Raw genomic sequence first — 18,163 nt, 5'->3', positions numbered from 1 at the left:
ACCGTCACAGACCAGGAGTCTAAGTAAGAAGGTATGATGACTGAATGCAAAGTAGCATCTTGGATTGGATCCTGGAACAGAAAAAGGACATAAATAAAACCTGAATAAAGCCTGGAGTGTAGTAAATAGTGAGGTACCAATGTTGGCTCCTTAATTTTATACATGCATCATGCTAATATAAAATGTTAGCATTAGGGGAAACTGGGTGAGGGGTAGGGACTTCTTGACTATCTTTGCAATTTTTCTGTAAATCTAAAATTATTCTAAAATAAAGTTTATTAAAAGCAAAAAGTGAAACAACCTGCTCATAATTTCAAGTGTGATGACTAGAAGATTTTCCTCTACTTTCTGGCTCGGCACATTTTGCATCCTTTCTCCTCCACCAGCCACATACTTCTGGTGCCAGGTGCCATGAGACACAATCATAGGCCCTTTGTCAGTGAGATGGCATATAATATGGCTACGTTACAACACCGTGAAAGTTAGCAATAACTTATCACAGAGGTAGCCTAGCTCAACTCCTCCCCTCACGCAGATCCCACAAATGCCCAGGTCACTAATGGGCACATAGCATGCAGAGAAGTGTGAAGAGAAGGAAGCTGGAACGGAGAAAAGGTAGGTCTTAACCAGTCTCTGTTTGAAGGGTTCTTTAAGACATCTTATTACAGAGTAGAAAACAACAGATAACCATGTGAACTCAGCGCTAGCATCCCTCCTTGGGTCTTAGAAAGGGCTGGTCCAAGTCAAGGGGCCTGAGCACAAACTTTATTAGATTCTCAGTAAATCCACCCTTTAAAGATCTCACAAGAAACAATTAAACTTTGCCAGAAACACCAGTATCCTTTGCCTCCACTCCTTTAGCTCAGGAGCATCAGCTTTCATCAAGCCTCAGCTGAAGCGCACCTCTGGAATGTGTTTCTTGAGCCCCTGAGCTGGCTTAGGCAGGTCTCACAGGCTCCCTACATTCCTCCATTATAGCATTAGGCTAAAAAAGTTTGTGTTTCTTTCTGTTAGCCTGTAAGCTCACCAAGGGCATGGTTCAAGGCTTTTAAAGACTTTGTACTGTCATAATGGGCCCCCAACAAGCCCTTGTTGACTAAACGAATTAACACCCTTGCTGAAGTTGGGAAGCCCTGGCCAGGAAGAGACTTGGGCACCAGGGCTAAAACCATCATAGCTCTGGTGCCTGCCCAGTGACCTGTGGAATCTATTACAGAGGGAGGGTGAGAGAGACAGCCAATCAGCAACAGCCTTTTGAAAGGCCATACAGAAACAAGATTTTTACTCTACATATGAATTTCTTACGGGGCCTACACACGTTACCATGCTGAATTTATTCTTAGCTACAATGTAATGATAATTTCATGGCAGAATTATTTTAAATCTAGTGTCACAGAATATTCAACTGTTAAAAAGCATGTGTCCCCATGACTAAACAGATGGTGTAACCGAAGACAGTAAAATCCTCATCCATGCTCTTTGTATACCCCGCGCCCTCAACCCCCTTAAACACAAACACACCCCAGATATGAAGCTCACGTGGGAAGATCTGCCAGGTAAATACAAGTCCCAACAGCGTGGGATAAAAGGGCTCAACATAAGTCAGGTTAACAAGGGCTTAAGACTCCCACCTTCTTTCCAGGTGATACACATTTACGGCTACATTCAGAATGTGGATCTTGCTACACATTTACAGAATGGGGTTTACTAGCAAAGTACTTTCCAGGACAGAGCAGTGAAGACACAAACAAAGCTACGTCCACGCGATAGCGCCCGCTTCCCTCCAAGCTCCACGCATGCGCACACTGATTGTGAAAGGTGGCTGCAGGCGCGTGGGGCGGTAGTTTCTCTTCCCCTCCCCGTTCTGCCTACCCGCCTCTGGGCCGGAGGAAGCAGCTGATTGGTCAGTCTGGTCCGGACTCGGGGCGGAGATTGGGTGATTGGCAGTAACGCCCGGGGTAGCCAAGCTGGAAGCAGGGGAAGCTCAAGAAGGCTCCTGGCTGCCTCGCGGCCGAGGTAAGTGGGGGCTAGGGACTCGGGAAAGCGGTTGGCGTGGAGTCGAGGAAGCGTCCACAGGCCTGAGGGCGGTGGGAAGCTCTAGTAACAGAGTAGGAGCTGAAGGAGCCGTGGGTTCGGGCATTCGAGGAGGACCGCGGGCTCCATGGGCCGGTTGGGTGTCTGCGCCGCGGCGGAAGAGAGGCGGAGACGTTCTCGGGCTGCCGGGGTGGCTGAGGGCCCTGGTGGGGCTGGAGCACTCGCGGAGCGGAGGGAAGTCGGCCGACTTTGTCCTGAAGGCTGGGACTCACCCACGCACATCTGCCCCCTCCCTTCCGCTCCTGGTGCATCCTTCGGGGTCCACAGTAAGAGCGCCAGCCGCCGGTCCCTGGAAGGCCGCCCTTTGCGGTGGTTCCCTGGGCGTTGCACTTTTTCCTGAGGCTAGACCGGTCGGACTCGCGGGTGCACCTCCGGGGCGGACCTCGGGGATTCTGGGAGGAGGAGCACGCCTTGCTGTTCGGCCTGGGAGGTTTAACCAGCCTCACCTGGCTTGTGTTGCTGTTTCACTTTTCGCCTCCCAGAACTTCCCAATGTAGCTTCCTGACCGTAACAAGATTTGCGTTAAGCCCCAAAGAAAAATCATCCTTTGACATTTAAAAACACCCTTTATTTTAGAAGTCTTTAAATACACAGGACGAGAGGTTAGTATAACGAACTTGGCGAACCCATCACCCAATTGTAACAATTGTCAACACATGATCGGCTTGCCACCCCCTCCCCCCCTTCAAGTAAATCCCAGACATTTAATTTCTCTTAGAAATTTCTTCAGCTTTGTCATGGTCAGTAATTATAGTTTTTTCTAATCAATTGCTTTCTAGAGGGGTTGAGTAAAACAAGGCACACTTGAAGGTGTAGACAGCGGAAATATAGTTTGCACTGCAAGAAATGTGGTCAGTTCTCCGACAGAGCACTTTCACTGCCCTAAGCTCAGGTTTTCAAAATCACTGAAAACAAAGGTACCAACCAGTGTAGTCTTGGCAGTAACATTATTGCTTTTGAGCAGTAATGTTAATATTGATAATTTCTATTTATATGGCACTTGGTACGTATGAAGCACTGTGAAATTGTTTCCACCTATTCATTTAATTTTTACAACAGCCATGTGAAGTGGGTATTATCCCATTTTACAGATGAGAGGAAAGAGACGCCAAGCAACTTGGCCAAGGTCACACTGATGTAAATAAGGGGGAGGGCAGAGGGGCCTGTGGTTTAGGATGTTAACCCTGGTCAGTGTCAAATTCTTGCTCTTTTAACCATAATTGAATACGAATTGTGGAATAAATGTAACTGCATGATGTAAATGTAAATACGTAAGGGAAGAAAAAAAACCCTGGAATTTGAGTATAACAGTAAAATAGGTATTTTTGTTTCAAAATGGTAAAGGGTTAATGCAATTGATTAAAAAAATTTTTTTTGAACATTTATTTATTTTTGAGAGGCAGAGAGCACAAGTGGGGGAGGGGCAGAGAGAGAATGAGACACAGAATCTGAAGCAGGCTCCAGGCTCTGAACTGTCAGCACAGAGCCTGCCCTGGGGCTCAAACTCACAAACCATGAGATCATGACCTCAGTTGAAGTTGGACGCTTAACTGACTGAGCCACCCAGGCACCCCTGCAATTGATTTTAAAATCGAAGTATGTAAATACAGATCAATAAATACAAGTGTTTAAAATTTCTATAGTATATGGCCAGTTAAAGAGGAAAAGAAACCAGGGAAAATATACTTCAATGAATAGTCTCTACCTCCTTTGGCATTTAGCACGTACTGGATATTTATATTGAATACTTTATATCTTTTATCTTCTCAATCTTATGCTATCTTTTTTTTTAATGTTTGTTTATTTTGAGGGAGAGAGTACCCAAGGGTGGGGGGGCACAGAGAGAGGGGGACAGAGGATCTGATGCGGGCTCTGACAGCAGAGAGCCAGATGTGGGTCTCGAACTCATGAACCGCAAGATCACGACCTGAGCCAAAGTCGGATGCTCAACCAACTGAGCCACCCAGGCACCCTTCAATCTTATACTGTTTCTAAGACAACATCTTTATTCAAATAACGTTAGAGGAATAAGGAACTAGAGACAGCAGGACTTTTTCAGAGGACAGCAGGTTAGACCAGTTAAATTGACGTTTAGGATTCCTACTGTAGGAAGTCTAGAAGGTAAAGTTAGGCTCACATGTGAAGTAATTTGAGTGCCAAGTTTAAGGAGTTTGAACTTGAGCAAAACAGTGACTCACTGATTGCAACCATCCCTTAGGAAGAGTGAGGTAGCACTATCATGGACAGCTTCACCTGAGATGTGAAAAGATTAGTGACTTGACCCGGTGAATATATAGGAAAAAGATGGGGGTAACTTGAATTTATGGATATAAAGCAGGAAATAGGAAAAAAAATAGCCTGAAAAGGGGGGATGGAAAGAGAGTTTGGTTCTGAAGTGCTGGTAAATTTCAGTTTCCACAAGTTTATTTTCCTAGACAGTTTTTAAAAATTTTTCTTATTGAACTGTAGTTGATATACAATATTATATTAGTTTTAGGTGTACAACATGGTGATTTGATATTTATATGTATTACAAAATGATCACCAAGTAAGTTTAGTTACTATCTGTCACCATACAAAGTTATTGTGGTTTTATTGACTGTATTCCCTATGGTGTACTTTACATCCCCATGACTAATTTTATAACTGGAAGTTTGTACCTTTTGACTTCCTTATTTCACCTCTTTCTCTGGCAACCCCCAATTTGTTCTCAGTCTATGAGTCTCTGTTTTGCTTTGCTTGTTTTTTGTTTTGTTTTGTTTTAGATTCCACATACAAGTGAAATGATACGTTCTCTGACTTATTTCACTTAGCATACCCTCTAGGTTCATCCATTTGGTTGAAAACGGCAAAATGTCATTCTTTTTATGGTTGAGCAATATTCCACTGCATATACATACCACAGCTTTATCCATTCATTTTTATCAGTGGACACTTAGATTGCTTCCATAGTTTGGCTATTGTAAATAATGCTGTAATGAACTTAGGGGTGTATATATCTTTTTGAATTAGTGTTCTCATTTGTTCAGATAAATACCCAGAAGTAGAATTGCTGCATGATATGGTATTTCTATTTTTAATTTTTTAAGGAACTTTCATACTCTTTTCCTTAGTGGCTGTACAGATTTACATTACCACCAAAAGTGTACAAGAGTTCCCTTTTCTCCACATTCTTCCCAACACCTGTTGTTTCAGGTCTTTTTTTATGATCATTAATATTTTGTTTAAAATTTTGTAGTATAAAATCTTACAGAAAAGAGATAAAACACTCCCTTGTTTTATGAGGCCAGTGTAAATTTAAGAACAAAATTACACACACACACACACGCACACGAGAAAAATAACTTTACCACCCCAATAAGTAAAGAAAAGCATTTGATACAATTCAGTATCCACTTATGCTAAAACCACTAGAATACTCAGGCATGCTCAGATTAAAAGGGAACTTTTGATCTGATTAAGAGGATTTACATAAAAGTTACAGTATCGTTATCATGCTTAATGATGAAATATTTATTTCCCTCCATGAGTTAAGAAATGAGACAAAAATGACTGCTATCAACACTTCTGAACAGTTCAGTAAAGCCAGGAAAAGACAAGGAGGTTCAAAATTTGGAAACAGCTGATACGGGTTGTCACAAAAATTTGAAAATATACTTTAACTATTAGAACTAATTAGTACATGTTGCAAATTAGATATTAAAATTATACAAACCATAAAACTTGCAGTAGCTTTAAAAGCTCCTAATATTGAAGAATAAATTTAAATATTTGCAAAGCCTCTACATGGAAAACTACAAAATGTGATAAAAATTAAAGTAGACTCAAATGAAGGTAGATTGGGAGTTTGAGTATTGTTATGGTGTCAATTCTCCCCAAATTTATCTGTAAATTTACTGTGATTCCCATTAAATGTAGGTTTGGTTTTATGGCAATTGAGAGATGATTCTGTAATTTATATGGGAATGTATAAGACCAGAAGCAATAACATTCTAAAGAAAAACAAAGCCAGAGAACTTACACTGCTGGATATCAAAACTTAATACAAAGCTATAATTAAATAGAACAGTGGTACAAAGCAAAGTATTCTGAATTAGATTCTGATGTCCTTCCAGTATACTGTGCTGAGGCAACTGAATATCCATATGGAAAACAACCAACTTCATGCTAATCATAAACATGCATTTCTGGTGTATCTCAAGCTAAATACCCAACGTGAAACAAAACTTTCTGAAAAAGACACAATATCTGCATGATCATGGTATAGACAGAGATTGATTTGTTAAGGACACAAAATACACAAAAACAAATAATGGGGAAGGGGCAGAGAGAGAATTCCAAGCAGGCTTGCACTGTCAGGGCAGAGCCCAGTGTGGGGCTCAAACTGACAGAAGGTGAGATCCAGACCTGAGCCAAGGCCAAGAGCCAGACACTTAACCAAGGGAGCCACCCAGATGCCCTTTAATATGTTAAGTAATCTCTACACCCAATTTGGGGCTCAAACTGGATCATATGGTAATTCTATTTTTAATTTTTTGAGGAACCTCTGTACTGTTTGCCACAGTGGCTGCACCAATTTACATTCCCACCAACAGTGCATGAGGGTTACTTTTTCTCTGCATTCTTGCCAACACTTGCTATTTCTTATCTTGATGCTAGCTATTCTGACTGGTGTAAGGTTGATATTGTTGCTTTGATTTGCATTTCCCTGATGATTAGTGATGTTGAGCATCTTTTCATATGTCTATTGGTCAACTATATGACTTCTTTGGAAAAATATCTATTCAGGTCCTCTGTCCATTTTTTAATCAGATTATGGTTTTTTGGTGTGGGGTTTTATGTATATATTTTGGACATTAACCCCTTTGTCAGATACATCATTTGCAGGTACCTACTCCCATTCTACAGATTACCTTTAATAGTTTCCTTTGCTGTGCAAAAGCTTTATAGTTTGATGTAGTTCCAATTATTTGTTTTTGTTTTTGTTTCTGTTGCCTTTGCCTGAGGAGACAGATAGCTGTGCCAAAAAATACTGTTAAGACTGATGTCCAAGTTTACTGCCTGTTTTCTTTTAGGAGCTTTATGGTTTCAGGTCTCACATTTAAGACCTTTATTCTGTTTTGAGCTTATTTTTGTATATGGTGTAAGAAAGTGGTCCGGTTTCATTCTTTTGCATGCAGCTGTCCAGTTTTCCCAACGCTGTTTATTGAAGAAACTGTCTCTTCCCCATTTTATTTTCTTGCCTCTTTTGTTGTAGATTGATTGACCATGTATGGTTTATTTCTAAGCTGTCTATTCTGTTCCATTGATCTTTTTGTCTGTTTTTATGCCAATATCCTCTGTTTGATTTTTATAGTTTTGTAGTATAGTTTGAAATCTGGGAGCGTGAAATCTCCAGCTTTGTTCCTTTTTTTTTTTTTTTTTTAATTAGTTTTTAGTAACATTCTTTTTTTGAGAGAGAGAGGGAGACACAGAATCCGAAGCAGACTCCAGGCTCTGAGCTGTCAGCACAGAGCCCAACGTGGAGCTCAAACCCATGAACCGCAGGATTATGACCTGAGCTGAAGTCAGATGCTCAACCGACTGAGCCACCCAGGAGCCCCTCTGCTTTGTTCTTTCTCAAGATTGCTTTGGCAGTTGGAAGATCATTTGTGGTTCTATAGAAATTTTAGGATTATTTGTTCTTGTATGAAAAATGCTATTGGAATTTTGATAGGGATTGCATTGAATTTATAGATTGCTTTGGGTAATAGAGACATTGTAACAATATTAATTCCTCCGACCCATGAGCATAGTGTATCTTTCCATTTATTTGTGTCATCTTCAGTTTCCTTTTATCAATGTCTTCTAGTTTTCTAAGCACAGATCTTTTACTCCTTGGTTAAATTTATTCCTAGGTATTTTCTTCTTTTTAATGCAATTGTAAATGGGATTATTAATTTATCTTTCTAATAATTTGTATTCATGTCTGGAAAGCCAACAGATTTCTGTATATTAATTTTGTATCCTGCATCTTTACTGAATTCATTTATTTATTGTAATAGTTTTTTGGTGGAGTCTTTAGGGTATTCAATATGTAATATCAAGTCATCTGCAAATAGTGACCGTTTTTTATTTCTTCCTTACCAACTTGGGTGTCTTCTGTTTCTTTTCTGATTGTTGTGGCTAGCATTTGCAGTACTGTGTTGAATAAAAGACTGGCATAGGCATCCTTGTCTTGTTCCTCACATTAGAGGAAAAGCTTTCAGATTTTCACTGTTAAGTATGATGTTAGTTGTGGGACTATAATATATGGCCTTCATTATGTTGAGGTACATTCCCTTTATAACCATTCTGTTGAGTTTTTTTTTTTTATCATGATGAATGTTGATTTTTATCAAATGGTTTTTCTGCATCTATATGATTTTTATCTTTCATTTTGTTAATGTACTGTACTGCACTCGTTAATTTGTAGCTGTTGAACCATTCTTGTATCCCCTGAATAAATCCCACTTGATCATGGTGTACGATCCTTTTAATGTATTGTTGAATTTCGTTTTTGCTAATACTTTGTTGACAATTTTTGCACCTGTGTTCCTAAGGCATATTGGCCTGAGTTTTCTTCTTTTTTTTTTTTTTTTTTTTTTTTTTTTGTAGTTTTGATAACAAGGCAGTGCTGGACTTGAAGAATGAATTTGGAAGTTTTTCTTTCTATTTTTTAGAATGGTTTCAGAAGGATAGGTATTAACTTTTTACATGTTGGGTAGAGTTCGCTTGTGAAGTCGTCCGGTCCTCGGCTTTTGTTTGTTTGGAGTTTTTTGATTGCCAGTTCAAATGAATAGTAATCAGTCTGTTCAGATTTTCTATTTCTTCCTGAGTTAGTCTTAGAAGAGTGTATGTTTCTAGGAATTTATCCATTTCTTCTAGGTTGTGCAGTTTGACAGCCTACAATTGTTCTAGTAATCTTATAATCCTTTGTATTTCTATGGTATTGGTTGTAACTTCTCTTTCTTTCTGATTATATTTCTTTGACATCTTCCTCATTTTTTCTTGATTAATGTGGCCAAGGCTTTATCAATTTTGTTTATCTTTTAAAAAAATAGCTGAGTTTCATTAATCTTTTCTGTTGTTATTTTATTTTATTTTTATATATTTCATTTATTTTTACAGTTGATTCTTGAACAAAGGGGGGCAGTTGAAGTCCTGACATCCCTCCCTATAGTTGGAAATCTCCCTATAACTTTTGATTTCCTGAAAACGTAACTACCAAACTAGAAAAAGAAAGTGTTGTTAAGAAAATTATAAGAGAGGGGCACCTGGCACCTGAGTCTCTCAGTTGGTTAAGCATCTGACTTCAGCTCAGGTCATGATTTCATGGCTTGTGGGTTCGAGTCCCGCATCGGGTTCTGTCCTGACAGGTTGGAGCCTGGAGCCTGCTTCAGATTCTGTCTCCCTCTCTCTGCCCCTCCCATGCTTGTACTCTGTCTTTCTCACTCAAAAAGTAAATAAACACTTAAAAACATTTATAAGAGGAAATACGTATACAATACTGTGCTGGACATATTGAAAAAAATCCACATAAAAGTAGACGTGCACTGTTCAAACGTGTTCTTCAAGAGTCAGCTGTATTTTTTTTCTACCATGGGCTTTGTTTTTCCTTATTTTATTTCCTTTAGGTGTAAGATTATATTGTTTATTTGAGATTTTTCTTGTTTCCTGAGATAGGCCTATATTGCTATAAACTTGCCTCTTAGAACTGCTTTTTCTTTGCCCCATATATTTTGGAATATTTTGTTTTCATTCTCATTCATCACAATGTATTTTTTTATTTCTCTTTGACCCATTGGTTGTTCAGTACCATGTTGTTTAGCCTCCGTATGTTTGTGGTTTTTTCTACTTTTTTTTCTTGTAATTGATTTCGCGTTTCATACTGTTGTGGTTAGAAAAGATGCTTGATATGATTTCAGTCTCCTTATATTTGAGAGAAGTTTTGTGGCTTAGTGTGGTGTTCTGGAAAATGTTCCATAGACACTTGAAAAGAATATGAATTCTGTTTATGGATGGAATACTCTATATGTATCTGTTAAGTCCATCTGGCTTAATGTGTCATTTACTGTTTCCTCATTGATTTGCTGTCTGACTGATCTATTGATGTAAATGGGTGTTAAAGTCCCCTACTGTTGTGTTACTGTACAATTTCTCCTTTTATATATGTTATTTCCTTTTTTATATCTGTTAATATTTGCTTTATATATTTAGGTGCTCTTTGAAATGTTAATTACTGTCAGCTACTCAGCTATTGTTTGGTATGTTTGTTGTGTACCATTTGTACAAATACACAGTTTATTATTATTATTTTTTAAAGTTTATTTATTTTGGGGCGCCTGGGTGGCTCAGTTGGTTAAGTGTCCAACTTCAGCTCAGGTCGTAATCTCACGACTTGTGGGTTTGAGCCCCGTGTCGGGCTCTGTGCTGACAGCTCAGAGTCTGGAGCCTGCTTTGGATTCTGTCTCCCTCTCTCCCTGCAGCGTCAGCGCAGAGCCCGATGTGGGGCTTGAATCCATGAACCGTGAGACTATGACCTGAGCTGAAGTCGGACACTTAACCCTCTGAGACACCCAGGCACCTCTAAATTACACAGTTTAGATAAAAAACATAAAATGTCACTGTAATCCCACCATTTAAGGATTTTAGCCTCAAGTTTTAGCCTAAGTCCTAGAGAAGAGGTTGGCAAACTATGGCCCAATAGCATAAACTGGCCTGAGGCCTGTTTTTGTATGTGAGCTAGGAGTGGTTTTTACATTTGTAAGGAGTTAGAAATAAATTTTAAATGGACTATTTTGTGGTTGTTGGTTCACAAGGTTGTTCTGAAACCTGACATGGTTCTTGGACAGCTGGGAGAGACTTGAAGAAAGAGGCAAGCCGTTTTGGATGGGTAGGTAGCAGGTTTAATAAACAAGGGAACTCACTAGGCTTATCTTGAGAAGCTGCAGGACAGATCTCCACACCTGCCTGCCAAATCTTAAAAGTTTCATATAGGGGCCTTAACTGGGTTCAATCACATATACTCCTCAGATGGTCTTAACACCGTATCACTGTCTCAAGGCTTTGTCTTTAGGGCAACTTCTGGGAGGGGGGGAAGCAATTGGAATGCACACTGCAAGGGTGGGAGAGGGTGAGGAGCCTCCTGTTGCCAAGAGTCCAGCTCACGGGACTTAAAATTCATCTTTTTATGTCTGCTTAGTCTTTCAAGGTATGCATGAGATACTTTTGTGTATTTAAATAACTCTCTTTTGTTAGATGTTTTGGTTTCTTTTCCAGTTTTTTAAACTATTACAATACTTAGGACAGCTTTTCTATTCAGAATTTTGTCAGTATCAGGTTATTTCTATAGGATAAATTTTTAGAAGTGAAATTGCTAGTATGTACATATTGTCAGGTTGCCCATCAGACATATTGGACAACTTATGCCTCTGCCAATATTGGGTTGTCTCCTTTTTCATCTTTGCCAATTTGATAGGGAAAAAGAGATATTTTAGTTAAGGTTTATTTGATTATTAGGTCATTAACATTTTTTCATGTTGATTGTCCATTTGTATTTCCACTTATAAAATGCTTACTCATGTCCTTTTTCTATTTTTCCATTAGGCTTCTGATCTTTTAGTTGTTGATTTACAAACACTATATATACATTTGGGATAGTAATCACTTGTTATATGCATGTTGCAGATATGTGTCTTTTTTTTTTAATGGGCCTTTTTTTTTTGGTCTACTTAAGACAGTGAGAGAGAGGGGGAGGGGCAGAGAGAGAATTCCAAGCAGGCTTCACACTGTCAGTGCAGAGCCCAATGTGGAGCTCAAACTCACAAACCATGAGATCATGACCTCAGCTGAGATCAAGAGTCAGATGCTTAACTGACTGAGCCACCCAGGTGCCCCAAGGTAAGATATCTCTTTATCCCAGTCTGTTTCGGTACTGATAGGAGGTACAGCCTATAGTGAAATTATTTATTTATTTTTTAAAACTTTACTTATTAGAGAAAGAACATGAGCAAGGGAGGGGCAGAGAGAGAGGGAGAGAGAATTCCAAGCAGGGGCTTGAACCCACAAACCATGAGATCATGACTTGAGCTGAAACCAAGAGTCAGATGCTTAACTGACTGAGCCACTCAGTCATCCCTGCAGTGAAGGTTTTTAAGATGAATGTGGAAAAATATCCTGAAATAACAAGCACTGATTGCATAGATATTACTGCTTGGGATGAAATTAAAACTTATTTTTTTTTTAGTTAGTTGATTTAAACTAATATCTATTTTACCATTATTGCTATACTTTTTAAAAAAAGATTTTAAGTAATCTCTACATCCAATGTGGGATGTGAACCTACAACCTCAAGATCAAGAGTCCTATGCTCTACTGACTGAGCCAGCCAGATGCCCCTGTATGCTTTTTTTTTTTTTTTAATGGAATCACACACACAAAAAGGAATCACAGGTATATGGTAGTTTGCAACTTCTTTCATGTATTTTTATTATGAACATTTTTTGTATATAACTTTTTGTTTTAATGGCCATAAACTTAGAGTGGATATATTGAATTTATTCTGTTGATGGACATTGAGTTTGCTTCTAAATTTTCTTTTTACACTAATGCTCAGTAAATACCTTTTCCAGTTTTATAAACTAATGTTTATTTACAAAGGTCTAATTTACTGAGTTTTGCCCCTCAGGTAATTTTTTATACACATAATGTGCAGGGGGCAGTAATTATTACACAACTTATGAAAATCACCTTTAAAAAATTTATTTATTTAAAAAAAAATTTTTTTTTTCACGTTTATTTTTGGGACAGAGAGAGACAGAGCATGAATGGGGGAGGGGCAGAGAGAGAGGGAGACACAGAATCGGAAACAGGCTCCAGGCTCTGAGCCATCAGCCCAGAGCCCGACGCGGGGCTCGAACTCACGGACCGCGAGATCGTGACCTGGCTGAAGTCGGACGCTTAACCGACTGCGCCACCCAGGGGCCCCTAAAAAATTTTTCTATTAAAAAAATTTTTTTAATGTTCATTTATTTTTGAGAGACAGAGACAGAGTTCGATCAGGGGAAGGGCAGAGAGAGAGGGAGGCACAGAATCTGAAGCAGGCTCCAGGCTCTGAGCTGTCAGCAGAGTCTGATGCGGGGCTTGAATTCATTAACTGTGAGATCATGACCTGAGCCGAAGTTGGACCACCTGACTGAGCCACCCAGGTGCCCTTGAACAGTTTTTTCAAAAGATTGTTTTTAAATTGATGCCAGAAGGGGTGCCTGGGTGGCTCAGTCGGTTGAGCATCCGACTTTGGCTCAGGTCATCATCTCACAGTTGCTGGGTTCGAGCCCTGCATTGGGCTTTCTGCTGTCTGCTTGGAGCCAGCTTTAGATCCTCTGTCTCCCTCCCTCTCTGCACCTCCCCCGGTCCCTCCCTCCCTCTTTCCCTCCCTCCCTCTCCCTCTCAAAAATAAATAAATATTACAAAATAAAATAAAATTGATGCCATAGTACTTAATTCATTTGCATGGGAGTGCTTAAAATAAAAATAGTTCAAGAAGAAGATATGTAATTATGTCATTCATTATAGTTATATTTCAGAGATCCTCATATGAAAATAGTACACTCTTAGTTCAAATGAATATATAAGACTACTCTAATCTCTTTTATTATTTATTTATTTATTTATTTTTAATGTTTATTTATTTTTGAGAGAGAGAGACAGAGTGTGAGCAGGGAGGGGTAGAGAGAGGAGACACAGGATCTGAAGCAGGATCCAGGCTCTGAGCTGTCAGCACAGAGCCTGATGTGGGGCTCGAACTCACAAACCGTGAGATCATGACCTGAGCCAAAGTTGGACGCTTAACAAGTGAGCCACCCAGGCTCCCCCTCTAATCTCTTTTATATCAGAAAAGTTGACCTCTAAAAAGGTGACAGAAAATGCCCTTCAGAAATGTAATTTCGTATATAAAATCTGTTTCCTTAAAAGAAATATCATCAAGTTGTAATTTGTCTTATTAAACTTTTTATCTGAACAGGTTTTTTTTTTTTTTTTTTTGGTTGTTGAGAGATGTAGTTTAGGTCATGAGATTTATTCATTTGTGGACTGAAACAAGTATGACTTATACTTTAGATTCTGTGCTAGGCACTGGGAATATAGCAGTGTATTTAATTTTGCATGAACAGTGTAGAATATTAATCCTGAATAATTGCCATTAAATTGTACCCAAGGGTCAAATACTATATCATTATTTTATAGTATGGGAAAATGTTCTGATTTAAAGTCTCAACCAGACTGAAGTATAGCAGTGGTCACTAGATTTTAATTTCAAGTTTAATTTCCAGAAAGTAGGGAGGGCATGGCATTGACATAGGATTGACAACTTTTCATTGTGATGAGTAAGGACATTAAAAAAAAAAAAAAATCAAGTAACATCCATCTGCTGTCCCCATATCCTAACAGAAAAGGCTTTTTTACACCGAAATGTAAGAAGGATATAGTCTCAAAATAAAGGACAGTAACTTCAAATTGAATAAGTTGTTTTTTTTTTGTTTGTTTGTTTGTTTTAATACTTCATGGTCCTTATTTTTCTTTCGCATCATTGTTTGGCACTAGAATGTAGAGTGTCATTGGGGTGCATTGATTTATCTAATCTTTTAGTATTCTGAGAACAGGAAACCTTATTCTAATAAATTAACCAACTGAATAAGAATGTCCTTTTAATCATTTTAGACTCCTTCCACCTCTGCTATAAAATGGTCATACTCCTCTCTCATATTGTAAAGATAATTAAATGGCCATTCTCTTGAATAGTTCCCAAAGACCTTATAAAAATAAGCGCCAGTGTACTGTTGTAGCTTTTAAAGTTTTTGGCATTTTAAATTTAATGACAACATAAATTAATAACAACTTTGCTATTATTACTAACAGGGTTATTGTGAAACTATTTACTGGTAATGAATTTTTTTTTATCATAACTATCTCAAAAGCATACACTGCATTTGTTGAAAGCAGTATTAGTGTTATCTTTGATTTGATTGCCATAAACTTTAATTGGTGTAACTGTACACTCTTATATATTTTTATAGTATTTGTAGAGGGAAGAGAAAGTCTGTTTTCAAGATTTATCTATTTTCATTTAGTCTTGTCTACTGCCCTGCCAATGACCTGTTCTCCTCCTCCCCCAAATAGTTTGCTATTTCTTATAGTCTATGTCAGAGTAGACTAGACTATAAGCTTATATCATCATCATAAAATTCTTGAAGTTAAATTATGTATGTATTCATACAGAACCTAGAAAACAAAATACAGTCTGATTCTTAGCCATCTTTTTTTAAGCCTTTTTTATTTTGAAGTATGACACACAAAATGTAATATAAAATGCACAAACATGAATATATAACTCAATAAATTCTTACAAAGCAAATGTCCATGTAATCACTGCCCACATTAAGAAATAGAAAGTTGTATGCACTCTAGAAAGCTCCTTTATGCTCTCCACCAACTATTACCCACTCCCATCGAAAGGTAACCACCATTGTAACTTCTTACGTAGCTTTGTTTTGCCTTTATTATTTTTTTTTTTAAAGATTTTAATTTTAAGTAATCTCTACTCTTTTTTTTTAATGTTTTTATTTTTGAGAGAGAGAGAGAGAGAGAGAGAGAGAGAGAGACAGAGTACAAGCAGGGGAGGGACAGAGAGAGGGAGACATGATCCACAAAGCAGGCTCCAGGCTCTGAGCTGTCAGCACGGGGCCCAACGAGGGGCTTGAGCCTGTGAACCACTAGATCATGACCTGAGCTGAAGTTGGATGCTTAACCAATTGAGCCACCCAGGTGCCCCAGGTAATCTCTACACTTAACATGGGGCTCGAAGTTAGAATCCTGAGATCAAGTGTCATATGCTCTACTGACTGAGCCAGCCAGGTGCCTCCTTTTTATTATTATTTTTTAAAGTTTATTTATTTATTTGAGAGAGCATGAGCAGAGGAGGGGCAGAGAGAGAAGAGAAAATCCCAAGCAGGCTCTGAGCTGTCAATGTGAAGCCTAACCTGGGACTCAAACTCACGAACTGTGAGATTATGACCTGAGCTGAAACCAAGAGTTGGATGCTTAACCAGCTGAGCCACCCAAGCGCCTCTCCCTTTACTATTATTATTTTTAGCACCTTTGTGATCGATAGTGATGTTTACTTTTTCATTCCTTATACTTGTTATAGGTGCCTTCTCTCAGTAAATTTCATTAGAAGTCAGTCCCTTTTATTTTTTTAATTTTTTTTTCCCCAAGGAAATAACTACTGGCCTGGATATACTTCTCTGCCTTGACAGTTCTCTGATGCTTTTAAATAGATGATTTTTATATTTTGTCCAGTTTATTTATCCTCTTGGGAGGATGATTTGTCTGAAATTACCTAGTTCACCTATAAGTAGAAGCAAAATGCTTACATAATCTGTTCACATTTGAGATAATGTAGAAAAGATACTGGCTTGCGTCTTAGATGTCCTTCGTTTAATATTTTAATATTAACTTAGCAACTGTTACATTCCGTATACTGAGTGCTGAGATCACTGTGGTGAATAAGATAGTTTTTGGTGATTAAAGTGCTGTGGAGATAAGCAGTTTAGGTACATTGTTTTAATGTGGTATATAGGATAATATTTACAGGAGTACCCTAATCCTGGTCCATCAGGAAAAACTTTGGTCCATCAGGAAGAACCTCTTGGAGGAAGTGATAGCTAAGCTGAAGTAAAGGACTAGTAGGACCTAGCTTGATATAGGGAAACTATAGGGAGGTGGAATACTGGATAAAAGAAAAGTCTAGAGAGCCTGTTGAGTTTTTAGAATTATCTGTATGACCAGATCGAAGAGTAGAGTATGAAAGATACAGAGGATAGGAAAGTACAGAGACCAGATATCATAAAGGACTTATTTTGGTATTGAGAATGAATAGAAAGGGGAGAGCAAAGTTGGTGGGGGGGGGGGGGGGACTATTAACTAGTAGTAGTCTAGTTAATAGATTTTTATGATAGTGTAGGCTTTGGATAACTGGATTGGAATAGAATAGCAATGTAAATGGAATCTGATCTATTTAGGAGGAAACCTACATCTTGATTGTAGAAAATGAAAGAGAAAGAAGGAATGATTGACGATATGGGTACCATTTTCTGAGGTAGGGAACACACGAGTAGCAGATTTAGGAAGAAAATTAAGGAGCTTGGTTTTGGATCTTTGGTTTGAGAGCAGATGGGAGAAACCAGAAGGTGGCATGTGATCGAAGCTGACATAGGACAGGAAAGAGGATTTATCTATACAGAGTGGAGCTGATGTAATGAGACCTGTGAGTTGAGGGGGTGTAATCCTGAGCCCTTGGGTGGAAGGAGGGACAGGAGAGAATGGGGACAGAATAGGTGCGGATGTAGGTAAGTGTATGGCATGTGGGGCGGCAGGATGTTGAGGGATTTCCTGTTAGATGATTTCTCTATTATTTGAAGAAGTGTGCTTCATTTTTGCTGAGAAATGATGGAGGAAGGGTTGGAGAGATTTGGATAGCATGAAGAATGCTTGAACAAGCTGCTTGGGGAATGGAAGAGGGGGAAGAGTAGTAAGAAAATACTTGCCGAGAATGCTAGACAGCAGTGAGGGCCCGTTTGATGTCAGAGGTAGCACATTTTTGTAGCAACATCAAAATGTGAGATTTTGTAATTTTTCTAAGGTCCAATTGTAGGAAATGAAGCCTGTTGGATTAATCAAGTTGTGGTTTGTAGAAATAGAGCAGTAGAGTAAGGAGTTGAAAATACTGACACAGAGTGGTTCAAGTGATTTTTGGCTGCATGGGGGTAGAAGAAAGTGAAGGTGGAAAGGGATTGATTAGGTTGATGAAAATTGCAGGGAAGAATAGACCGAAGGTGTCAGTATGGACAGGGTAGGTCAGAGGAGTATCTGAGGGAAAGCTAGAAGGTGAGATTCTTTTTTTCTAGATTTTTTTTTTTTTAAGTTTATTTCATCTCTATAACCCAAGGTGGCGCTCGAACTCAACCCCTAGATGAAGAGTCGCATGCTCTTC

The 18,163-nt window shown here is 38.7% G+C and overlaps 1 protein-coding gene across 2 annotated transcripts in view; it reads left to right on the top strand.

Annotated features, from left to right (window-relative positions):
- Nucleotides 1-494: 494 nt before the first annotated feature.
- MTFR1 (mitochondrial fission regulator 1) overlaps nucleotides 495-18,163 on the top strand; it is a 64,333-nt gene continuing 46,664 nt past the window's right edge. The window contains exon 1 of one of the 2 annotated variants that reach the window (XM_053208291.1): nucleotides 495-615. The gene's annotated coding sequence lies outside the window, so the exon portion shown is untranslated. Of the gene's footprint in view, nucleotides 616-1,853; nucleotides 2,017-18,163 lie in introns of those variants that run through there. The other variant, XM_015083949.3, reaches the window with a different exon arrangement.

The sequence above is a fragment of the Acinonyx jubatus genome, chromosome F2 (assembly GCF_027475565.1).
Source record: "Acinonyx jubatus isolate Ajub_Pintada_27869175 chromosome F2, VMU_Ajub_asm_v1.0, whole genome shotgun sequence".
Taxonomy (NCBI): Eukaryota; Metazoa; Chordata; class Mammalia; order Carnivora; family Felidae; genus Acinonyx; species Acinonyx jubatus.
Note: the sequence above shows the minus strand (reverse complement) of the source record. Positions and strands in the feature narration are given on the sequence as shown.